This window comes from Rhincodon typus, chromosome 33 (assembly GCF_021869965.1).
Source record: "Rhincodon typus isolate 14 chromosome 33, sRhiTyp1.1, whole genome shotgun sequence".
Lineage (NCBI taxonomy): Eukaryota > Metazoa > Chordata > Chondrichthyes > Orectolobiformes > Rhincodontidae > Rhincodon > Rhincodon typus.
The window spans coordinates 14614331-14640847 of record NC_063364.1 but is presented as its reverse complement, the minus strand read 5'-3'; the positions used below and the strand labels follow the sequence as shown (position 1 = coordinate 14640847).

Sequence of the window (26517 nt, the reverse complement as noted above, 5' to 3'; positions counted from 1 at the left end):
TTGTCATTGGGATCTCCATCGATTTTAAAGAACGGGTTGAAATTTTGAATTGGTCAATAAACAGCTGGTTCCATCCCATATCAAGCCTGCCTGCTCCTAGGGAAAATTGTTCTATTCCACACTCCTCCATGGTCGAGGTATTCAAGATCAAATAGGTGTAACTGGCATCACCAGCTGTGCTTATCTTTTCAAGTATATATCCACACCTAAAGCTTTTGGGTGCAACTTTATGGCTAATGGACGTTTGTTTCTGTTTTAAATTGTGAATGAAATTGTACCATTTCTGCATCATGTACACCAATCAACTGGTGAAACATCGCTACGTATGATGCCAGAGGCTGTTTCATTAAGAGTTAATTAATGATGAGTTTACATTAAAAGAAATGTAACTATTGACAGAATGAAGCATTGCAAACATAAATTTCCAAGCTCAACCTCACCCCAGTATCAATGAGTGTCTCCTCCTTTCACTGTAGAAGTGAAGTCCCAATTCATGCCTTTCACTTGCACATAATTGTATGTCAATGGTGTTTAATTAACAGATGCAGTAATGCCATGTTCCAGATCGAGAATCTCTCCTATCTTTCTGTTTTGAAGCAGATTGCCTCCTCACCAGGAAATATCCACTATGACTGTCGGATTTTATACTTTCCACTGGGTATCCATTAATATTTCCGACATAAATAGCAATATTAAATGCTGGATATTGAGTAGTTCTAAACATTTGAAAAATCTTGCTGATTTAGACAGTTATTGATGCAACTTAATTAGGTTTTATTTATTCGTTGATTCTTCACCATTACAGTACAGTATAGTTAAAATGGGATGTTAGAATTACAGTACCATTGCAGCCGGGACTCACTGGCCAATGTTGGCAACTTTTTAAAGCAGTGTAACAAACATGAACAGAAGCTTTTATACCTGCATTTTTACTTATTAAGATGTGGAGATTTCAGGATACTGGTCAGGGAGCTTAAAGGAGTCGTCTTTGGGGGGGAGGTGTAGGGTCGAGCAGTCAAGTGAAGAGTTACGTTAGGAAAGAAAAGCAAAAGTTTTTTCATTTTAAGTTCTGAACAGCCTGCGAAGTACTTCTAGAAATGTTGCTATTGGGAATATGGCAGTCAATTTGTATACAGTAAGATCCACCGAAAGCAATTTTGTAAAGTGACCAGATGGAACTGCCAATAGGGAACTGTCCTGACCAGAGAATGCAGCTGGTTGTCTGGAGACGAATGAGAATGGCGGAATTGAAGCGTTTCACAAATTACTTTCAAAGTCCACCCAATTTGTACACCATTGCTCTCCCACAAATACGAAAGAAGTGATATATTGAATGATGGTTGAGTGGTTAAGAGAAGAGGAGAGAAAAGGTAAATGGTGAATATCTGCTTTTTGTTTTGAAGAATATCATTAGATGCTGCACATCTGCTTAACCTGACAGTACTAATGTTGGTTTAAAAGCTTCACCTGCTAGATACCACTCCTCTGCAAGTCAGACCCTGTTGGTTATTGCATGTACTGGAGTCTGACCTGAACACCCAAACTTCTGTTTTGTGACAGAGCTGAGCTCAAATGATTCTTCGACATTGTGTTTTTTGTGCCACTGGATATAATAACCCCTTGCCACAATGTTTTGTTCCCTGTATACTTTAAAAGTTTTGTTTTATTTGGTGTTTTGCCAATTTTTCCCATCATTGTGAAAGAAGCATGATTTTGAGAGCTGACAGCAAAGTGGGTTGAGCCCTGGTCTTATTGAATGGTGAAGCCAAATGCCTATTCCTTCTCAATCGCAAGTTCTTCACAAACAACGCACTTTGAAGATGGTCTTTGTTTCAAATGGACACAAGAAACCACAATGATCAATCTAACTGGTGTTCTCTCTGCTCCAAGATGTTTTCAGTAGATTAAGGAAAGGGCTATGTTCTGAGATTTGTGGTTAACTTGTTGGTCAAGGACTTTCAAGCTGAAAATCTTGTAAATTTGAGACTCAGGACTCCAGAAAATGGTGTTTGAGGGAGATTTCAAAAGGCAACTGAGACATATAACTCACATGAAACACTTCATGAGAACAGAATGTTCTTGTATAAGGTCATCGGCTTGATGGGTTAACTGTTTTTCTCTTCACGGATAATGCCTGATCCACTGATTATTTCCAGCATTTTCTGTCTTTTCAGATTTCCGTCATTTATGGTACGTTGTACTCGTGTTATTGTTGAACACTTTCTTTTTCTGTCTGTCTCTTTCTCTGTCTGTCTCTCTCTGTCTGTCTGTCTGTGTCTGTCTCTCTCTCTCTCTGTCTCTCTCTGTTTTACACTTTTGGTTTGGGGAAGTGAAGACCTTGCTCCACAAATACCATGAGTAACTGGACTTCTACATCACTGTTCACTCCTATCCAAGTTTCACAATGTCCAATGTTTTGGTTAATATACAGGGACATGGTTTCAGAGTTTAATTGGATATGTTTTGCTGAAGGAAAAAGCCCTGTTCAGTCTTCAGAACCACATGATAAGCAGCTGATGCCTATTAGGAGAGGCTGCAGTCTTTGTAGTTGGTGACAGCTTCTTGTGTCGATTGGATTTGCTGTGTAAGTTTGTGTGTGTCTCTCTCTGTCTGTCTGTCTGTCTCTCTCTTTTTTTCTGTTTTATAGATATGGCAGCTTTTGTGCATTGGGAAGGCCTAGGTTAGATGGTTAGTGCATTCTGATTTTTCTCGAGACCTTTCCCATTTTTATCCTGTACTCTTGAAGAAAGACAGACATTCTGTGACCAGGCTAGGACAGAGGTGTTTGCCTCCCAAAGAAATTGGATGCAGAAAGTTTGGAAATTTGATCGAATCTATTTTCCTTTCTGTTCTGTGCTGAGGTACGAGCGGTTTCAATTGGTTTTATTCTGTATCTTGCGGTTATAAAAACTTAAGCAATTTTGGTTTGCTCATTTTTCAGAATTGGCGAGGCAGCTTCAGGTTCATTGGATCTGATTTAATTAAGTGCCATGGATTATTATTGAAAAGATGTTTTTAAAAAAAAAGGTCATTTGTTGTGTGCAGTGGTAAGTGAATAAAGAGTTTGCTCACTGAATTCAAGTGCCATCAAGTGTATGAATGAAATCATCTGAATGCAGGAATATGTATCCTGAAAAGAGATCATTTCTCTAACATTTTTTCTGAACCCATTGACTTTCCTCATACTGTACGATGCTAGTGTTCTCATGGAATGAGAAACTGAAGAATTTGTCTGTGACTGAACTCTTTAAAATGAATTTTGTAGCATCTAGGCCTGGTTAATTGATAAAGCTGTCTTGTATTTGAAGCCTAACATTTGCAGTGGTATAGTGGTAAAAGCCTACTCATCCTCCATCCTTGCTCCCCTACAATCCACCCCTCTTTAACTGCCTCTCTGCCAGCCCTGGTCAAATGGTGGAGACAGCAAGCCCCTGTGACCTGTTTTTCTCCCAAGGGTGAATTAATTTGCACCCTGCATGCTTGATTCTGACTCAGGCATATTGGCAATTGCGTCAGTGCTCAGAATAGATCAGATCTACACCACCTCTACACTTTTTTTTCTTTTTCACAACAGCTGTCCTAAACACTCTTCCAAACAGTTCATTTTCTTTTTGCAAGTTGTGATTTGCATCTTGATAAGATTCCTAACATTCATGTAAAAAAAAAATTCCTAATGCATGAATGTTTTCTCTTCAGCTGACTAACTCGCTACAAATTAATCTAGAATGTGTGACCTATCATAGGGCTTTAATGATGGTTTGATTTGGCCTCTTCCCTGGCCAGTTATAAAATCCAGCAGTACAAAAGGATGGTTTGAGCAGATTGTGCCACATCCTCCAGTTCGTTCTGCAAAATGCATTTAGAGTTAAAGAAACAATCAATGCATCAAAAGCCCCTTTTTGAAGTTGGTGAATTACTGAAGTCAATGTAAATAATTAGGTCATGAAGAGAAGCAGCCCATCTGACGGGTGGGAGAGTGTATCTTTGTGTTTTTTTTTGTAAAAATCACAATGGCATCCATCAGTAGGATTAACATTAGGACATTTTTATGTAGCAACTGAAAGCTATGTTCTAATTGTCGTGGAATACACTGGCAGAGCAAAGTGGGTATTTTTTTAGAATGTGTTTTGTTCTTTTATGATTTCCTTTTGATATCATAAAAACTCACTTGAGAAACGAGGAAAGAGTCTGGTGACGAATAGTCGGCAATGTGGTGCAGACCTTTTGGAGAGTGGTCTCGGGATACAGGGATGACTCTAGTCAGTAACCTTTGCAGTAGCTCTTATGGAATCTGGATTGCTTTGGGAACTGACATTCAGTCAGTACTAAGGCTTCAAAAAGCCTAATTTTGGCCTAAAACAAAAGCAATCTGATTCCTAAAAGAATCCATTTGCTTTTCTCGTGATCGTATTAGCTTCCTTTTGGGAGCATTCTTGAACAAAATACTTGCCTGTGTCATTTTACCAGCTTGCGCCATTCTAAATGCGTGTAATAGTCTGAAACTGCTGTTTGCCAATGACTGCAGCTTCGTAGTGATTTCTCAGCAGCATGCTGTTTGAAGCACTCCAACACCCCAGTCATATTCTCCTGTCTTGTAACAGTCCTGCAAGGGATCACTATCCAGAGAATGGACAAAGCTGAATGCTGTGAAGCACATTGCAGGCTCTCTTATTTCCAAATTGCTTCTGTTGAAAATAGAGGAATCTTGATGATGCTACTATAACTTCTGAGAGAGGTTAACATTCGTATACATGTGCTTCCGTGAACTGGTGTTCTGCAATTCAACAGGATTGGGAAATGCTGTACTCAAAGTGCTGCATGTGTTCGTATGGAGCATTCTAGTCTTGATTGGAGTGTTGTAGTAGCCAATTCACCGGACTGTATTGCCCTTCAGGAGGGGCAAGGAACAATGTTCTTTCCTATTACACTGTAGTCTCTTGTAACAGACTGGTTCCAGTATGTCTTGTAAAGTAAGGTTTTGAAAATTAGCTGCTCAGTTCAATGGTGTTTCTGATTCCCATCATTATAACGTCAGCAGGTTTTTTTTTTACTGTGGTAAGGTTGGGTGACTTTCTGTATCTGAATTGCATCATGTGGGGTCCTGTCTCCTTCAGTTCCCAATATGTGTGGATCACTGACAGTCAATTTCCATGCAAATTTAATTCATTTGGTGCCAAGTGGGGATTGCTGTAGACAGGTGACTATCTAAATATGCCTTAATTTTTTTTTAGATTTAGATTTTATTGTCACGTGTACTCTAGTACAGAAGTACAGTGAAAAGCATATAATGCCGCCACACGTGAGTTATAAGAGTTTCTGACTCCTGTCACCCCCTGGTTGAAAAAGATTCTCATTGACTCTCTTCTTAATCTTCTACCCCTCATCTTAAACCTATGCTAATGGAGTAATGACCCTTCCAATATGGGAAGAAAGTGCCTTCTTATCCACCCAATCTATGCCCTCATAATCTTACACACCTCTAACGGGACCCCTTTCAATCTATGTTGCTCCAAGGAAAACAACCCCTGGCTTTTTGACCTTTTCGTCATCGGCCAGCAGGAAGCATCTCCTGCATCGATGGTCATCCATACTGTGAGATGTATCTAGAATTTCCCATATTGTGCAGGCTGTGAAAAACAAGGCCTGAACTCCCCACACATATCTTACCTTTTACTCCTACTGAAAGTTTTTTTTGTTGTTTTTCCTTACTCGTGTTTATGTCTCGATTCCCACTCGGGCCAGTCGCTAGTCTGTCTGCTTCTCTGTGAGGGTCTTCACCTCACCCATTCCTTTCGAACTGCCTCTCCCCAGATCCTCACCTCAGAACCTGAGCTCACTGGCTGTTTGTCTCTAACTCTCAGCTGCTCTATGGTGTTACCCCATCCACTTACTTTAGCCCTGAAGCCCCACTCTCTCTGCTTCTGGTCTGGTTTATTTTCCCACAATATCTTTATTCTGCCACTAGAGGTCAGACTTTCAGCTAGCATGCTCCAGGCCTTGGGATTTCTTTCTCCCCCAACTCTTCCCTGCCCCCTCCCTCTCTCCCAACCCTTGTTCTTGCACTGCCTCTGTCTATTTTTCTCTCTTCCAACCCCACCTTCCCCAACCCTTTCTCCTCTGTCTCCATGAAGTATAGTGGCTTCCGGTTCAACATGGGCAAGGAAACTTCCTTCTGAATATCATGTACCATCCTCCCTCGGCTGACGAATCAGTACTTCCTCCACGTTGAATAACACTTGGAGGAAGCATTGAAGGTATCAAGGGCACAAGATGTACTCTGGGTGGGGGATTTTGATTGCAGCAGTACTGCTGATCAAGCTGGTCAAGTCCTAAAGGACATAGCTGTTAGATTCTGTCTGCAGCAGGTGGTGAGGGAACCTACAAGAGGGAAAAACATGCCTAACCTCATCCTTACCAATCTAACGGCTGCAGATGTATCTGTCCATGACAGTATCGATAAGAGTGATCACCACACAGTCCTTGGGGAGATGAAGTCCTGCTTTTGCATTGAAAATAACCTCAATGTTGTTTGGCAGTATCACCGTGCTAAATGGGACAGACTTCAAACAGATCTAGCAAATCAAGACTGGGCATCCATGAGGCGCAGTGGGCCATCAGCAGCATCAGATCTGTACTCCAGCACAATCTGTAACCTCATGGCCTGCCATATCCCCTGCACAACAATTACCAACAGGCCAGGGGATCAACCCTAGTTCAGGAGGGCATGCCAGGAGCAGCATCAGGCATACCTGAAGATGAGGTGTCAACCTGGTGAAGCTACCAAACGGGACGACTTGCACACCAAACAGTAAAAGCAGCAAGTGATAGACAGAGCTAAGTGATCCCACAACCAACGGATCAGATCTAAGCTCTGGAGTCATGCCAAATCCAGTTGTGAATGGTGGTGGATGATTAAACCACTCACTGGAGGAGGAGGATCCACAAATATCCCCATCCTCAACGATGAAAGAACCCAGCACATCCGTGCAAAAGTTAAGACTGAAGCTTTCACAAGAATCTTCAACCAGAAACGCTGAGTGGATGATCTATCTTGACTGCCTCCAGTGGTCCCCAGCATTACAGATACCCGTCTTCAGCCAATTCAATTCACTCAACATGATATCAAGAAATGGTTGGAGACACTGGATACTGCAAAGGCTACGGGCCCTGACAACGTTCCGGCAATAGTACTGAAGACTTGTGCTCCAGAACTCACTGTTCCCCCTAGCCATGCTCTTCCAGTACGGTTACAACACTGGTATCTACCCGGCAATGTGGAAAATTGCCCGTATATGTCCTGTACATAAAAATCAGGACAAATCCAACCCGGCCATTTACTGCCCCATCAGATTACTCTTGATCATGAGTAAAGTGATGGTAGGTGCTATCAAACAGCACCTCCTCAGCAATAACCTACTCAGTGACACCCAGTCGGGGTTCCACCAGGGCCACTCAGCTCCTGACCTCATTACATCTTTGGTTCAAACACTGATAAAAGAGCTGAATTCCGGATGTGAGGTGAGAGTGACAGCCCTTGACATAAAGGCTGCATTTGACCGAATGTGGCATCAAGGAGCCCTAGCAAAACTGGAATTAATGGGAATCGGGGGGGTGCAAACTCTCTGCTGTCATACCCGGCACACAGGAGGATGGTTGTGATTTTTCAAGGTTAATGATCTCAGCTCCAAGACATCTCTGAGGAGTTCCTTAGGGTAGTGTCCTTGGCCCAACCATCTTCAGCTGCTTCACTAATGACTTTCCCTCCATCATAAGGTCAGAAGTGGGGATATTGTGCAATAAATCATCGGCCAATATTCGGCACCATTCATGACTTCGCAGATACTGAAGCAGTCCATGTTCAAATGCAACAAGATCTGGACAATATTCAGGCTTGGGCTGACAAATTGCAGGTAACATTCATGCCACACAAATGCCAGACTATGGCCATCACCAATAAGAGACAATATAACCACCGTCCCTTGACATTCAATGGTGTTACCATCACTGAATACCCCACTATCAACATTCTGGGGGTTACCGTTGACCAGAAACTCAACTGGACTTTTCACACAAACACAGTGGCTGCAAAGGTAAGTCAGAAGCTAGGAATGTTGCAGCAAATAACTCCCCTGTTGACTCCCCAAAGCCTGACTTCGATCTACAAGGCACAAGTCAGGATTGTGATGGAATACTCCCCACTTGCCTGGATGAGTGCAGCTCCAACAACACTCGAAGCTTGGCACCATCCAGAACAAAGCAGCCCGTTTGATTGGCACTCCATCCACAAGCATCCACTCCCTGCACCAACGATGCTTAGTAACAGCAGTGTGTACAAGATGCACTGCAGAAACGCACCAAAGATCCTTAGACAGCACCTTCCAAACCCACGACCACTTGCATCTAGAAGGACAAAGGCAGCAGATTACATGGGAACACTACCACCTGCAAGTTCCCTCTCAAGCAACACACCATCCTGACTTGGAAATTATATGGCTATTCCTTCATTTTTACTGTGTCAAAATCTTTGGTTGCCTCCTCATGCAACACTCCCCCAAGGCATTGTGGGTCCACCTATACCACAGACCTGCAGATCTTTGTGAAAGTGGAGGAAGGATGTCCGATGAGATAGCAGCAGGATTTGCTTCCTTTCCTTTCCTGCTCTGTTTGCTACTCGTCCAAACACCTTCACGATGAGGCACTGAAGCAGTGATGCAACTTGATGGACAAAGGGTCACTATTTTGAATGGTTTGTAGCTCCTTCCAGCTATTACAGTCAATGCTGCTGAATTTCAGCATCTTTTGTTGCATAGTATTTGCAGCCGAACACCCCTACCCCGCCCCCACATCAAACATGTTGAGTGTCTCTGGGACCTGGTGGAGGAGACACATTTTCGTCATCCATAAACAGACTGCCAAAGACTTAGCCACAGCTGATAGCTCAGGTAGAGTATTTGTACAAAATTGGAAATTTGATTTTTGTCACTGACCATGACTTGGAATCGTATGGTGTTGCCACTGACCTCTCAACACAGTGCATTTGGAACTGCTACAGATCCGGTCTCCCCACTGTAATGCTCCCCTCAGACACTGCTCACTTTGCTCTTTTAAAGTTTTGAAATTTCCCAATGGCCAATACAAAGAACCAAAGCACAAGATTTTACATCTTTAAGCCTTTAATTGTACAAAACAAACTAAAATCGGCAGAAACTAGATGTTACTTGACAAGCAGCTAATGCATCAAGCTAAAGAAATGATACTTTTGCATGAAGGAAAAGAAACGAGATGAGCCACTTTTAATTAATATCTTACGAGCTGTGGATGTTTTGCAATACAACATTAAAAAAACAAGTTAATCCTAGCTTCTGGCCTGTTAACTTCTCCTTGCCACAGCAGAGTCAGTCTCTGTGTCCTTGATCTGCCTATTCCAGAGCTGACCTTTTACCAGCAAGGCTCATCTCAGCAGTAACTGACTCCTGAGAGGATTTGGGCCTGAAATGAAGGATTGTCCCATATGAAGGGCACAATTTTTTTCAGGGCACAATTTTGACCAAATTTCCATTCTCGCACCCTTTTCACAAACAAAGTATTGGTTAGGAATTTGAACTTTATTTGAAGATGTGTGCCAAGTATTTTTTTTTAATTTGATGAATTTCTTTATTTTTCATAAATCCGGATACAGACTTCTGTGTTTTTTTTTCTATAAATGATTTTCTATAATGCAAGGTCTTCATTAGAAATATATCCTCTCTCCTTCCTCCCCTTTTTGTGAGCACCCAGTTTGAGCTTGTGCTTCACAATTGGAACGTCACTTGGGCCCTTCTGTTGCATTATTGGAAAGCCAGCAAGTCACCATTTAAGGAGATGATATATTGGCCTGGGCTCAGTTTCTGGGGACTTCATGAATCTTCCTTTTTGCAGGTTGCGTAAGGACTGGGTGCGGGTGGAGTTGTGGGGGACCACGTTGCTTGCGTTGATGTTTCTGTGACCAGGAAATAAGGGGCTGGTGCCTGAGGAAATTTAACATTTCATCTCCCACAACATCACTCTGTCTAGGCACTGCATTTGGAATAATGGTGGTCTATTTTTTTCAGGGCACAATTTTGACCAAATTTCCATTCTCGCACCCTTTTCACAAACAATGATCTTTTGAAAATTTGAAATAAAGTATTGGATAGGAATTTGAACTTTATTTGAAGATGTATGCCAAGTATTATTTTTTAAAAATTTGATGAATTTCTTTATTTTTCATAAATCCAGGTACAGACTTCCTTTTTTTTTTTTTCTTTTAAGGATTCAAAGTGTTTACTGGTATTTAGATGCTGAAGTAACAGCAAACCTGCCACTCAGCTTTAACTCTCCATCACTCCACCTGCAGCTACCACACCTTGACTTCAGGAAGTTCCTGAGCAAATGCAAACATTGCCACGTAAGCGAAAAATGCTGTGTGCTTTGCAGGTGGAACTGGTAAAGTGCTGCCACGAGCTGCATAGAGTTACTTTTAACCTGAAGCCAGCCTTCAGCTCTTGAACCACGGCAGGTAAGAGTGTGGTTTTTCCTGCTGGAAGAAAGGTTACTGACTGCTTGTAGATGGGTGGCTTCAATGTTCCAAAACTCTGAGCTCTCGCTTTCTCTGTCCCCTCCCATGCTGCAGTTAATGACTGCACTGTGTTTTTGCTTTTCAATCCTTAAAGGATTTGAAATATTGCTGTCACCTCTGTATGCTTTTTTTAAATTTCCCCTGACATGAATATTTGGGAGTTTTTGAGTGCCAGTAGCAGTTCAAACCTTTTCACTGTGGAATGTCAGCTAAGCTGTTTGTGTTTTAATGCTGTCAACACAACGTGTTCACATTGTTGGAATGTGACATTCCAGTCTTTCTGTATATTTTTCTGGTTTAAGCCCAGTCTTCTGCCTGCTGTTGGATGCTCCTGCACAAAATGGCATTTTTTAAAAAAAAAACGTTGAAATGGTCCTAATTTAGAACTATGTTACAGTGACAGTGTTTGTGGAAAGGAAAATGTGGCATTAGCCTTCACAGTGCTGTTGCTTTGGGTCAATGTTGTGGCTACGCTGATAAGTTTGGCTCCATTTGTTTTAAAAGTCGGAATGTTCAGAAGTGAAACAATCTAGAGGTTAGTTTATGCAGAGCTGTTCAATGTGACATTCTGAGAGGCTCTCCAGATAGAAACAGCATTTACTTTCAGTTTAATTTGTTTGGTCTTAGTAGAAGGCAGCTTTGTTCGTAGCCTGTTTGTTTTCAAATTCTGTGTACCTCATGACTTCTTCACTTAACTCGATTGTGAGTGGCCGTTTCATAATCCAGCTTTTACTATCCTCAGGAAGGTGACCGTGAGCTGCAGACTTGAACTGCTACAGTGCATGTGGTGGCGGTAGACCCACAATACTGTTACAGGGCTCTATTCAGGATTTTGATGCTGTGACCATGAAGAAATATCATTCCAGGTCAGGTGCTAGCATTTGCATACACTTTCTGCCCTTGCCTTGAAAGAAGCCATCGGTTTCAACAATAGAAGCCTTGGTGAATTGCAGTAGCGCATCTTATAAATGGTACACACCACAGTGACGGTGCTCTATTGGTGAAGGGAGTGTCATTGAAGAGAACCGCTTCATCGTGTTTTGCTTCAAGTTGTATTGGTGCTACGTTCACCTACAGAAGTGCAGACAATTCAAATCACATTTTTGGTTGTTGCCTTGTGGATATACATGAGTTGGTAAGACTAAGGTATGTCCTGTAGCATCCATTGCCTCTGACCTGCTCTTGTAACCACAGTATTTTTATATTGACTGATCCAGTTCAATTCCTGATTAGTGGCCACCCCCAGATATTGGTAATGGTGGGATTCATTAATGGTAATGCTATTTGGTGTCAATGGAAGGCAGTTAGGGGTTCTTTCTCCCTCCCACCCTCTCTCCCTCCCTTCCTCCCCCACTGCGCGCACGCTCTCTTGTCTCTCTTTTTTATTTCTCTTTTCTTTCCATTTTCTTTCTTTGACTGGCACTTGCCACTTATCAACTAAGGCCTGAATGTTGTTCCAGACTTATTGAATGGGGTATGGACTGATTTAGTGCCTGAGGAGTTGCGGCTGGGACTCGATACTGTGCGATAATTGTTGAGCAAGGTATATTGGGATGGTATGTGAAGGCCATTGCTGACGCTGCTGTAGATGGTTGGGCCTAATAGTCTATCTGAGAAACTCCTGCTGCACTGCCCTGGCTGGGACAATGGGCTTTCAATAACCACCACTATCTTGCTTTTGGTTTGAGTCGTACCTAACACTGTGGAGTATTTCCCCTAATTCCCATTGACTTCAATTTCATTTGATGTCGCATGAAATTCTGCCTTGATATCAAGAGCACTCCATTCTTGGAATGTAGCCAAAGGTTTTTTGTCCATGTTTGGATCAAGTTTGTAGTGAGGCTGGGAGCTAAGAGATTTTGGTGAAAACCAAATCAGGTATCGGTGTGTAGATTATTACTAACTGTTTGGTAACACTGTTGGCAACCCCCCCATGTTCTGAAGAAGAATCATTGCAGAACCGTAACCCCTTTCCACAGATACTGCCTGATCTGCTGAGTTTCGCCGGCGTTTTCTGGGTGTGCTTCAGATTTCCGGTATCACAGGATTTTGCTTTTACTTTTGCCGATTAGGGGCTGGATAACTGGGTGGTAGTGGTCGGATTGGATTGATCTCCCTTTGTGGGGATGGGAGATAGTTGTATACCTAAAGACTGTGTATTTTCTGGCTGTTAGCACCTTTTTTGGATTCGCACAAAAGTGACTTGACATTCTGACAGCTGAGGGTGAGCATGGGAACTAGAGAATTACCTTTTGGTTTTTCCTAGTGGCCCTTATTTTGTTGTGTATATGGGGTGGGGATCTGAAACTGATGATCCCTCTTTGGACTGTAGTCACTATTTTATAGAGGATGGAGATGAATGGTTAAACACTTCCCTACTCATCTTGGTCCCCTCCAAAGTCCAGCCCAGGATGTCCATTCTCTGCATCCAAATAGAGAATCGCTCACATACTGAGTGCTTCTTGGGCTCTCATACAACAACAGGGGCATTTGAGGTGAGTTTTTTTTTTAAAGATGTGTTTAAGAAGAAGCTAAATAAACAGATGAAAAATGAGGGAAGAAAGCAATAAAAGGATTTTCTAATGGAGGTTGGGGAAGGCTCTTCGAAGGCTTAGACCCAGGTGGGCCAATTGGCCTTTTTCCGTTCTCTTAAGATCAGATGAAATTGTCTCTAATATGGGGAGGTTTAGTTTGATTTGTTCATGATGTCCAATGGTGACTTTGCAATGTCCGCACGCTGTGTGAACAGTACGTCAGCGAAATGAAAGACCCTGATCATTGACTTCAGGAAACGGAGAGGAGGGCACGCTCCTGTCTGCATCAATGGTGCTGAGATGGGGATGGTCCACAGAGTCAGTTTCCTGGGAGTAATGATCACTAATAAACTGTCCTGGTCCACCCATGTTGACATTACAGTCAAGAAAGCACAGCAACACATCTACTTCCTCAGGAGGCTAAGGAAATTAGGCATGTCCATAAAGACTGTCACCAATTTTTATAGATACATCCCAGAAAGCATTCTATCCAAATGCATCACGGCTTGGTACGGCAACTACTCCGCCCAGGACCGTAAGAAACTACAGAGAGTTGCGAACACAGCCCAGTCCATTATGCAAGTCAATCTTCCATCCACTGACTCCACCTATACTTCTCACTGTCTCGGGAAGGCAGCCAACATAATTAAAGTCCTCTCCCACCCTGGTTATAATCTCTTCCGTTGGGTAGGAGATGCAAAAGCTTAATCACGTGTACCAACTGAATCAGGAACAGCTCCTTCCCTGCCATTATTAGACTTCTGATTGGGCCTCTCAAATTTTGTCTTTAATGTTGCTCTGTCTCTTTGTGCATTTTCTCTACAGCCGTAACATTGTATTCTATGCTCTATTCTATTACGCTAATGCACTTTGTAAGGTATTATCTGCCTGTACTGCAGATGAAATTAAACTTTTCACTGTACCTAGGCACACGTGACAATAATAAATCAAATCAAATCAAATCAAATCTGTCACCTTGAACTCTTATCCATGTTGACTTTACATAAACACACCTTGAGTTGGAGAATCTGAATCCTTGCAATGACTCCACTGTTAGAATCCCTTCCTGTGTGTTGGTATAACTAGCTGGGTCAGGCTGCAGGCACTGCGAATCGGAGCTACCTCAGATTTAGTCTGGAGATTGTGTCAAATGAATGATTTTGATTCTGGGCTGTTTTTTGTCAGGTTGGTTTTTGATGTCATTAGGAAATGTTCCCAGGTCTGAATCTGAATCTGAAACATTTCACTTTTAGGGTTTTTGAGCCTTTTGCGGACTCATTCCTAATCCCAAATAGTGCTAAAGGCTAGGAGTTTGTGAGCAGTTTTCTTATTGTATCTATTGGTTTTCTAACAAAGACAGTTAACATTCAACATGTGGAGTCTACTGCCACCATTATTCCTCACTTGTATATGCCCCTGTTTTCCGTATAATATGTGTGGGATGACCATACCCTGATCATATGAACTGCATTCTTCAAATAGCTGAATTACTCCTGGGTCAAATCAAAAAACAAATTAACAATGAACCAAAAGGGATTTTTATGTAGTGCAATCTCTCACCAGGTAGTGGCATTATTCAAGAATTGAAATAAATGCTGTATTGCTTTCAGAATCAATCTAAACCTCATAGATCATTCCATGTATTTTTAATCACCTGTGGCTTTGACTGGTGGGACTTTTAATGTGAAATATGACATGTCACATTAACTTTTAACAATAAATGTGACATCTGCCTGTCCTGTAACACTGAAATTAGTTTACTTCAGGAGCAAACTTGATTTTATACTCCCCTACTGGTTTTGGCCTATCTATATGAGTGTATCGAATCATTTGTCTTTACTTTCCTGCTGCTCAGTGTAGTCTGGCACCTGGTGTGCGACTTGTCCAACTGTATCTCTGCTGCTTCAGTTTAATTTATTTGTTTCACAATCCTCAGGTTACATCACTAGATACCCGGTTTTACTGCATAGCAGCAGCTGAATTCATTCTTGCTACTCTTGTGGAAGCAATGCTGTAGCAGCAGTAGTAAGTATGGACTATGGCAAAATGGGGCACACTGGTATCTAGTGATATAACCTGAGGATAGTGAAACAAATTAATTTAATTGGAGCGGCGGAGATTAGAGTTGGAATTCCGCTAGACAGTGGAAAGAGATTTCCAGGAAAGATAAAAGGAAATTAATCTGGAACAGCTCTAGCTGAGAAGGGAGAAGGAAGGCAGCTCTAAGTGAAACAATCACTTAGACTTGAGGGCTGAAGGAATAAGTTTGCACCTTCTTTAATCATCAGGTTTGGGGAAGAGTTGGATACCTTTTTTTTTTGAAAGGTTAGCACAGAAGCTAAAGTAACCAGTGGACAGTGTTATTGTAAAGCAGGCTGACTGGGAACACTCTTACAATTCATTACCTCCACCTGAGGAGAGTGCCATTGACTATGAGGCAGCAAAAAGGAGATGTTTGGAGAGTAAGCTAGTTATTGCCTGAGGTGTACAGGCAAAAGTTCTGTACCTTTTTTTTTTTAAGGAATGGCCTGACCAGAGTAAAGACCACATCCTTCTATCATCTTGTATTGTTCACTGGAGACTGAAGTGGGAAAAGGATTGTTTTTAAAGTTCAGAGATTCCAGAAGGGACTGCTGAACAGTAGGGGCCCTCTTGTGGTGCAGTCCACTACTACTGGACTGAGGGGCCAGGTTCAAGTCCCTCAGGCACCAAAGATGTGTAATAACTGCTCTGAACAAAGTTGAATAGAAAAATGGGTTTAATTTAAAAAAAAAACAACAAACCATCAGAACTTGTTGCAACTACTGTTTCCATTGTTTGTTCAGCAAGGTGGGGTCTGTATAGTTGCAGATGAATTGGCACCAAGGAGAGCGTAGCAAGAGATTCGGCTGGCAACAAATAGCTGATTGGTCAGTGGAGAGGTGACCTGTTGACAGCAATAAAGACCTTCTTCCTGGCAACAGTTCTGTGATTGGCTCCCAGGTAGCTGAGCAACTCATGGATGTGACCAAGATGATCAGAAAGGAAAGTGGTCTTTTTATCCATGCAGTAAAAATACCTAACACCTGAAGAAAGCCAGGTTATTTTCCCTCTCGTACAGCTATAAGCTGTTGATTTTAACCAATAAGGCAGAGACTTTGTGTGTGTGTGTGTGTGTGCGTGCGCGTGTACGTGTGCGCGCGTGCACTATATGTTGACAGCTCATTATTGTTTACCTGAAGATGGAATCTATTTATTTGTATTAAATAGGAATTCTTTTTAAGTACAGATTTTTTTTTATAAAACCTTTTTAACTTTTGTGAGAACTCTGGGAATAGCACGGCTTGACTTCCAGTGAGATGTGACAACATAATATACATTGAATTTGAATGACTTGCTTTTGACCAGTGGGTATTGGCACTTAAAATTTTTTTGAGGCCGACTCTGAAAACGTTTGTTAGCTAATTCGATAGAGTTCAAAAACTCTCTTTACCCTTTCCATTGAGTCATGTGGAAAGGGACAGAGGGGAGCAAGGCCCAGAGAAGTAGCAAAGTAGCAACACGAGCTGACAATGGAGGTGATGACACAGACCCATAAACTTAGGAATCTGGGACCTGGGATTTGTCACAGTCTGGAGAGAGATAAAGGTGCAGTAGGTTGCCCTGAGACAAGCTGCAGAGAAAAGTGAAGCTGGACAGTCAGATAGGAGACAGGTGGGAAACCATCCCAAATGTTTACATTACAGGAAACCAGGGCAAAAACAAGGAAAATTGTTGTTTCTGCATTCCCCAGAAACTGAAGCTTCTAGATCAGTGTCTGTCACATTAAGGATGATTATGCATGACTGTTGACCAGGGTAGCTGTTGGCAGGTTGTGTCAAAACAAACAGTGACCAATAACATTGTTTTTAAACAGCCAGAGCCTGAGACATTGGGCGGCACGGTGGCTCAGTGGTTAGCACTGCTGCCTCACGGCCCTAGGGACCCGGGTTCGACTCCAACCTCGGGTGACTGTGTGGAGTTTGCACATTCTCCCCGTGTCTGTGTGGGTTTCATCTGGGTGCTCCAGTTTCCTCTCATACTCCAAAATATGCAGGTTAGATGGATTGGTCATGTTAAATTGCCCATCGTATCCAGGGATATGCAGGCTAGATGGATTAGCCATGGGAAATGCAAGGTGATGAGGTAGAGGTGTGGGTCTGGGTGGGATGCACTTTGGAGGATCAGTGTGGACTCAATGGGCTGAATGGCCTGCTTCCCCACACTGTGGGGCTTCTATGATTCTTAGTGGATGAAAATTTCAAAAGTTTGCATCTGAAAGCAAATTTTCTTGTGATCAGAATCCAGGTGAGGTTCCCTAAGTTAATATGGTTCCAGACAGCGATCTCAAATTATTAAGCTTCTGAGTGAGGAGGGACGAACTGACTCCCCATTTTATAATTACCTATCCCCTTGCATGGTCACAACAAGGTTCTGCTTTGTGCATGCCTTTTTCTCAGGAATTTTGTTTTATGGACATTGACCAGAATGCTGGCTGGGCTGAAGGGAAAGATTGGTTAGGTTGTGTTGTTTTCCCTCACAACAGTGAAGAATAAGAGAGGGCCCGATTTGAGGTGTAAAAGATTGTGCAGCAAGTCATAGTGTGATCTCTTGCCTAGTTAACCCTCCCCATGTGCATTGCCTGCCATTTTTCCAGTTTGAATACCACTTGACACTGCTCTGCCCCATTGACCAATCTGTTGATATCCTCCAGCAGTTTGATTATCCTCCTCACTATTCACCACCCTACACATTTTCATGTCATCCACAAACCTCCTGATCATACCCTTGCATTTAACTCTAAAGCAGTAATGTGCTGTGGAATCCCACAGGAAACAGACTTCCAGTCAGAAACATCCCTCCTACAGTCATCCTCTGCTTCCTGTCTCAATGCATTTTGGATCTAACATGCCACTTTGCCTTGGATCACCTGGGCTCTTACTTTCTTGACAAGTCTGCTGGAGGAACTTAATCCAAAACCTGTTAATGTCCATTTAGACAACATCAAATATGGCACTTTAATTAACATTCCTGGTTACCACCTCAAAAAATTCAATCAAATTTGTCAAACTCAACTTCCCCCTCTACAAATCCATGCTGATTAGCCCTGATCAATTCCTGTGTCCGAGTGTAAATATATTCTGTCCCTCACAATTGTTTCTAATAACTTGCCCAAGTTTAGACTGACATGTATGTCATTTTCTGGTCTGTCCCATCCTCCCTCTTCTAATAATGGGTGAATGTTAGTCATCTTTTCTGGCACCTCACTGTGGTCAGAGAGGATTTAAGTATTGCTGCTCTTCGGTCACCTCTCTCTTAATTCCCTCAACAGCCTGAGATACACCACCTCATCCAGGCCTGCGGATTTAATCACTTTTAAAGCTGCATCACCCTCCTTTCTCTGTGTTAATTTCATTCTAATATTTCAGAGATCTCAACTCTACGTATGCCTTTGTGTACTTTCCTTTCCTATTGTGAAGAATGTTGTAAGTTATTGAGTATCGTACCCACTTCTTTTTTTGTCGCACACTCATTACCTCCCTTACATTGTCCTTAATGTGCACCACTTTTTTCCAAGTTATTCTCTTACTTTTTATATATTTGGAAAACCCATCTGGGTTTTCTTTTATCCTACCAGCTTTCTCATGCATTCTTTATTTTCCTAAGCTCCTTTTTTAAATTCCCTTCCTACCTCCCGAGATATGCTGCAGTGGAGATGTCAGCGCTGGCAGCAGAAAGGAGCATTGCCTCTGGTTTCCAAACAGAATGACCCCAGGTCTCCACCCAGCAATAAAGGAACAGCTCTCAATGTGAAGGTTGTTCCTGTACTGCGCTCTATATGAATCTCACAAGCTCCTCACAAAACATTCTGGTGAAATTGTAACTCATAAAAGCATTGCCAGACCTACACAATACTTCCTCCTCTCTGATGTTACATCATTGGTCTGAATACTGTGATCACCCATAATGTTACTCCTCCTCTTCCCTGATGCCACAGCCAGCAAATGGTTAACCGTACAGCCCTACCTGTGCACAAGAATCAAGAATGTATTATAATGCAAAGAGGCCATTTGGCCCATTGTTTCTGTACCAGCTCTTCAAGTGAGCACCAATACTTATTGCTAATTTTCTGCCTTTTCTGTGACCCTTGCATGTTATTTCTATCCAAATAATAATCCAGTACTCCTTTTAGGCTTCACTTCTAGGCAGCGCTTTCCATAGAAACAAGGAGCAGGGATAGGCCAATGGGTCCTTTTTTGAGTCTGCTCCAACATTCAATATGATCATGGCTGTTCCTCTATCTCAGTCCCCTATTCCTACTTTCTCAACATAACTCCTAATGTCTTCAACATCTAAATGTTGGTCAGTGACTTGGCCTGCACAGTCTTCTGTGGTAGCAAATTCCACGGTTTGATCACCTGCTGAATGAAGAAGTGTTTCTTCTCATTCTGAAATGACTTGCTGTGAATCCTGACCCTCCCCAGCCAGGGGGCATATCCTCCTGCATCAATTTTGTTGGAATTTTGTACATTGCAATCAGATCACCTTTCATTCTTCGAAACTCTAGTGAAAACAGACCCAGTCGAACCAGTCTCTCCCCTTGATAGTGCTGCCATCTCTGGTATTAGCCTTGTGAACCTGTGCTGCACTCCCTGTATGGTGAGTATATCCTCCCTTAGGTAGGGAGTACAAAACTGCAGACAGTACTCTACTCTAGGCTCGGTATAACTGTAAGAAAAATGGATTTGCAATGAAGGCCAAAATGCCATTTGCTGCCTTGATTGCTTGCTGCATGTGCCTGGTGATTTTCATTAACTAGCGTATAAGGACATGTGGATCCCTTTGAAAATCCACAATTCCCAATTGAAATAATGCTGCCTTTCACATCAAAGTGTATAACTTCACATTTGTCCAGGCTAGACAGCATCTCTCCCACTCACTCGGCTTGTCTAGATGACCCTGCAGCCTGGCACACCCCTCACTAACTTCTCATTGTGTGGATAAAGTCGTTTCTCATATCACACTTGCCCCTTTTGTAAAACAGTTGGAAGCTATTTGGCTTTTTGAATCCATTGAAGAGATAGATTGTACATGGTTAGGTGACATTTGTACAGTTTTATGTCTCAAAATAATCTCTCTCGTGAATGCTGCTTTCTGTCCCCAAAGAGAAACAGATGAAGTCTTAACTCAGCGTGTAAACTTGTCCAAAGGAAGTGAAGCAAAATACTGGAAGTCTGAAAGAAAAGCTCCGAGTTGGAAACACTCAGCAAGTAGTAACAGTTTGCCAATCTTTCAGAAGGATCACTGAGCTGGAATCCTGACTCCATTTCCCTACGGAAATGCTGCCTAACCAGCGGGAAATGAACACTTGGAAGTTGTCTCACTTTGAGAGTGAAGTGCCTGCAGGTTATGGAGGCCTGTTTAACTTGGAGCCGGGGTGGAACCACCACTCCACCCTCCTGGAGTATAAAACAGCCCTAATTCTAAGGTGTTGGCTCTGGTTCCCACTCAATGACTCACTCATGTGGTGGAGTGTCTTCAATAAATATTTAAGCAGGGAGGAGGTCATTCACAAAGCCCTGTACAAGAAAGCAGCTCTGAGATCCAGGCATGATAACCGTGATTTTCAAAATCGAAGGTGTTGCATCATTTTGCTCCTGAATGTTTAAACTGAGCCCGTTGGATTGTTTGACTAAACAAGGATTAGTGTCATAAATCTTCCAGGGGAGAAAGGAAAAAAATACTGCAAGCCCTAGAAATCTGAAATTGAAACAGAAAAACTTCATTTGGTTAGGCAGCATCTCTGGAAAGAAGATTTTATTTTTGGGGCACCTCCCTGGAGTGGAAGAACTCCAAAGATGTAACAGTGTATGATCAAACAAGGAGCCAGGGAGTTGGGCCAGAAAAGAGTGAAGGTCTGTGACCAGGTGTGTTCAGGAGCCATTTTCTAAGGAACCTTTTCAGAAATGTTACCTCTCAGCTCTGGAGCAGGTTAACCCAGGCCTCCTATCTCTGAGGCAGGGACATTATCATTAGGCCACAAGAGCCGTCACGAGCTATTTAATGCCAAATGGGATGACGCAAAACAAGAGGGGGTGGTAATAAAAGTGGCGGCATGGTGGCTCAATGGTTAGCACTGGTGCCTCACAGTGCCAGGGCCCTGGGCTCAATTCCACCCTCGGGTGACTGTGTGGAGTTTGCACATTCTCCCTGTGTCTGCGTGGGTTTCCTCTGGGTGCTGTGGTTTCTTCCCACAGTCCAAAGATATGCAGGTTAGGTGGATTGGCCATGCTAATTTGTCCATAGTGTATAGGGTGAGAAATGCAGGGATGGGGTAGGGGGTGGGTTGCTGTATGGGGGTCGATGTGGATTTGATGGGCCAAATGGCCTGCTTCCACACTGCAGCGATTCTATGGTCTCATGGACAGGAAAAGATATGTGTGTGGGGAGATGTTGGACACGTTACAGCCTCTGGTTTTCAATGTTGAAGCCACATCCCACATATTTGACAGTGCTTTGGATACTCTGCTTATCTTTGAATTATTTCAAGGCAGTAGCAGCCTGTAAAGCATGGAGCCTGCTTAAAAGGCGACACAATGTCTTCCTGACTGACAGATTCACCATCTTCTGCAGGGAAGTGGAAACTCAATCTTTGAATCTCATTACTGGCCAACAATCCAACGTCAGATGTCCAAACATGAACCATAAGCTTTATAGAAAGGGGAGAGGGAATTGTCTGGTATAGACAGTGAGATAGAAATTTGCAGGTTAGAGTTCTTGAGTTAAGAATGGCCTAACTTTTGACTGTTTGGTTGTTGATTTTCAGCAGTGGCAAATTTTGCAGATACTCTTGAGTTCTGGTGAATGTTTTCTCCCAAGTTGCTTTCTCACCAGGCACTCTCTCTGTGGTTCAGTGAGGTAGCAAAAAGAGTGGTTTCCTCCTCTTGCTTGCAAATCCACTTTTATTTTGGTGGTTCTCAATTGTGCTGCTCTAAAGCAGCTGCTGTTTGTGTTCCAGAATCTAATTCCGTTGTCTGTCTTTCAAGCAGATGACTTGAATGCCAATGTGCGACTCCTAGAAAGGTATGTGCCAATGGGAAGATGCAGATGTGAGCTTCAGTGGATTTTATAACCATGTTAATCTTAGCTCAGACTGATCCTTACTTAATGGCTTCATGAGCTTGGCTCCACCTGCATAGATGATCCACAGCAGGGGAAAGTGGTTGTGTATGCAGTAATACCATTGAACTAGTACCTCAGGCTAATGTTCTGGGGACATGGGTTCAAATCCACCTTGGCAGATGAAGTTTGACTTCAATAAAAAGCTGATCCAACGTAATTATTATAAGATTTGATTGTTGTAAAAACCCAGTTGGTTCACTATGGTCCTTGAGAAGGAAATCTGCCATCCTTACCTGGTCTGGCCTACACGTGACTCCAGACCCAGAGCAATACGGTTGTCTCTTATCTGCCCTCTGAGCAATTATAGATGTTGGCCTAGCTAATGATGTCACATCCTATGAATGAATTAAACAAAAGTAGTACTTGTCTATTGTTAGAACATTTTTAGTCCATGAAAGCACACTGATATGATAATTTGATGATAGGAGTTGAACGTTGATGGTTCATTTTTACAATTGTATTAATCTGAAATGACAGGTTAATATTGGACAAAAAGCCTTTCACCCCAGCTAGAGGAAGGAAAAGCAAGTCCCTTTTGGGTCCCAGCTCCCATTCTGGTTGGAGAGGCAGATGATACTTAAAAAGCCAACGAAATGCAAAGTGCTTAACATGAGATGATTTTCACCAGGCTGTGTTTGATAAGTGGAAAGCATTAGGAAGCCTGAAAAGTGAGCATCAATGCCCATGATGAAAGGGGCCAGAGTTCAATGTGGACATAAGTTGCAGGGAAATGGGGAGACACGAGGGATTTGGGAATTCTGCCAGTCATCTTTTGCGGTTGCTAGTGAGGCCGAGATCAGACTTGGCTGCAAAGTCTGACAATCACCGGCTTGGATTTGCGTGTGGAGTGAAAAATGTTCTTGCTTGTGGAGGAGGGAAGGTGCTGGCTTCTGTCTAATGTCAACTCCTGAAGAGTCAGCATTTTCGGGAGAAAATGCCTTATCTGATGGGTTGACATTGGCAAATCATTGTGTCCTTGTATGACATTAAACATAATTGATCCATTGGGATTTTGGTGCAGAGAGAGTTCAACTTTATTTGTGGCATAACTTCTGGACAAGTTATTTAATCTGCAAAGTTAACTAAAATTATAGGGTATGTTTTGTTTTAAGGGCTGGTTGGAACTGGATGATAGGGTCCTTTAGGATTCAGTTGTGTAGAATTTGTTTATGATGAACGATTTGGATATGAACCTAATATAAGTGATGGCACACCTTCAAGACAAATTTAAATGGGATCTATCCTGATCCTTTGGAAGGGCAAGAGAAACCGCAATATTAATCAGATATCCGAATGGGCTAAAAAGTGGCAAAATGAATTCAGTTGTCAGTAAATATAAGATGATGCATATTTTTAAAAGGTGACTGTATTAATTAAACTTTGTACTGAGTCCCATTCCACTTAATGTCAGAGGAACTTTGCAGGGGGACAGTACCGTGGGTTGATAGAGTTGATAAACTTGTCCAGTCAGATTTTAGGTTTAATCTTGATGACTGGAATCCATAGACGAGAAATTAAATTTACAGATTTGCCACAAATGACAGGAGAAACCTCCTGAATTGTGATGTCGAAACTAAGGAAAATGTGGGAGATTAGATTAGCTGGGTGGATGAAGAAACGGTTAGAGGGAATTGGGAATGGGGTGGGAGTGTAGAATTGGAAATGTTTAGTCACATGAAGGGTAAACACTGATACAGCCTGGTGGGGCTCTGTGACCTATATCTGTGTTGATGAGTGTAATATTTTTACATTGTCTTTTGATTGAAATGGAGACGGAAGTTGTGTTTAGTTTCTTCTTGGAACTGAACTTGTGACCTGCCATTGCAGAGTTTGCATTCTGTGTTGTCTTTTTGCCTTGGTCGTAAAAAAGAGAAAAAGACATACATTTGTCTAGTACTTTTTGCAACTGCTGAATGTTTGATTACATTTCTGTAAACTACTCTCGATGTGTTTTCAGATAAGACTGCCTTTTTTTTTGTTTTAATAACACCATCCTTTCAGTTGCAGATTATAGAATTACAGGCTAAAGCACAGAACAAAGCCATTCAGCCCATTGGGTCTGTGCTGACTTTCTGTAGGAGTATCTCAAAGTCTCACCTTAGTTAGAGACCAAAAAAAAATGCTGGAATCCAAGGTAGACAAACAGGAGGCAAGCCAGGCAGCATCTGGAGGAAAGGAGCAGTCAATGTTTTGGGTATTACCCTTCTTCAGGACTGGATGTGGGGGTAGGGGGGAGCGGCAGATAGAGGGTGGATGGTGAGGGTAGCGGAATGGTGGTGATAGGTGGACAACAGTAGTAGGTACGTCTTGGTTGGTAGGTGGAATGGAAGGGATGAGGCAGGGCTAGAAAAGGATGGGTGGGAAGGTTATTTGAAATTGGAGAACTTAATTTTAAGTCCTTCGAGCTATAGGGTGCCTAGACGGAAAATATGGTGTTTCTCAAATTTGCGTTCTAAGTCACTGAGACTGGAGGAGGCCAAGGATGGACATATCAGATGGGGAGGGGTGTTGTTTGAAATGGGTGGTGACTGGGAGGTTCGGCTAGCCGTTTTGGGCCAGGCAAAGATGCTTGGTGAAATGGTCACCTAGTTTATGTCTGGTCTCACCACTGTGGAGAAGACCACATCAGGAGCGCTGGATGCAGTAGACGAGGTTGGAGGAGATGCAGGTGAAGCTCTGTCTCACTCAGAAGGACTGTTTAGAGCTCTGAATGAGGTGACGGAGGTGGTGTGTGGGCAGGTGTTGCATCTTTTAGGGTTACAGGGGAAGGTACCGGGCGGGTTGGAGTGGTTGGTTGGGAGTGTGGTGCGAACTAAGGAGTGGTGAAGGGAATGGTCCTTGCAGAAAACAGAAAGGGTTGTGGAGTGGAAGATGTTCTGGGTGGTGGGGTCTAAATTGGAGCTGGCGGAAGTGTTTGAGGATAAGGGGGACCTTATCTTTATCTTGATGTTTGTCTCCTTTTTCAGTGGCTTTTCCCATACCTCTCTACCAACTCTGTCCAGCCCGGCTTACCTCCAAATAAATACTTGATCCTTTCTTGAAATTTCCTCCTCCTCACAAATCAAAATAATCTTTCAGTTTAAGGCTGAAATGTCCAATCTTTCACATTTTTACTTTCAGCCTGTAATTGCTTTTGTTCAGCAGATTTCCTGACTGGTTCTTTTTCTTTAAATTTCATCTGTTGTGTTACTTGTATTTGTGACAATCAATTGCTCTAGAAGCATATTGCAATTTGCCTGCAAAGCTTTGTGTGGGGCAGATACAAGAGACAAGCTACAGTATATTAGCCTTCCATCCACAGGGCTTTCTGTCTTCAATTGTATCTCGGAAACTGGGATCTTCATGCTCTCATTCTTTTTTGTAGCTGCTGTGTTTTTCCAGCATTTTCTGAAACCCTTCGTTGATAGCGGTTTGTCTCTTTAGGTGAGTTTGGTTCTTTTAGGCACGAAACAGATGGAATCGTAGAATCCCTACAGTGTAGAAAGTGACCATTCAGAGTCTGTAGCCACCCTCCGAAGGGCATCCACCCCAGATCCACACCCCATTGTAACCCCATAACCCTGCATTTCCCATGGCTGACCCACCTAGCCTGCACATCCCTGGATGCTACCAGGCAATTTAGCATGGCCAATCCACCAAACCTGCACACCTTTGGACTGTGGGACGAAACCGGAACACCCAGAGGAAAGCCACACAGACACAGGGAGAAAAATGCAAACTCTACACAGACAGTCGCCTGAGGATGGAATCAAACCCTGGCCCCTGGCACTGTGAGGCAGCAGTGGAAGGGAGAGTTCTTGTGTTTTTGAAGCTAGGTTGCTGGTAGGCATTCTCTCTCTCTTCATAACTGGATTGCTGATGACCGTCTGTCTTTACTATCAATCAGTGCTTCTTCAGAATTGACATTTGTGAATGCACTTACATTGTACTCAGCTCCATGCTTGGGAACCGTGCCTTATTTACCAGTTGCTGCTCTCTATCTTTGGTCATCTGTTTGGCTACTGGAGATGTCTCTGTGTAAGTATTGGTGGGAAAGCCAGTTGGCATGTACTAAAGATAGTAGGAACTGCAGATGCTGGAAAATCTGAGATAACAAGGTGTAGAGCTGGATGAACACAGCAGGCCAAGCAGCATCATAGGAGCAGGAAGGCTGACGTCTCGGGCCTAGACCCTTCATCAGAAAAG

The 26517-nt window shown here is 42.7% G+C and overlaps 1 protein-coding gene across 7 annotated transcripts in view; it reads left to right on the top strand.

The window, feature by feature from the left end:
• The window catches only part of rab27a (RAB27A, member RAS oncogene family), a 115459-nt gene that overhangs the window by 46888 nt on the left and 42054 nt on the right, over positions 1 to 26517 (top strand). The window contains exon 1 of one of the 7 annotated variants that reach the window (XM_048615992.1): positions 10407 to 10537. The exons of the other annotated variants lie outside the window; for them this stretch is intronic. The gene's annotated coding sequence lies outside the window, so the exon portion shown is untranslated. Of the gene's footprint in view, positions 1 to 10406; positions 10538 to 26517 lie in introns of those variants that run through there. 7 annotated transcript variants of the gene reach the window in all.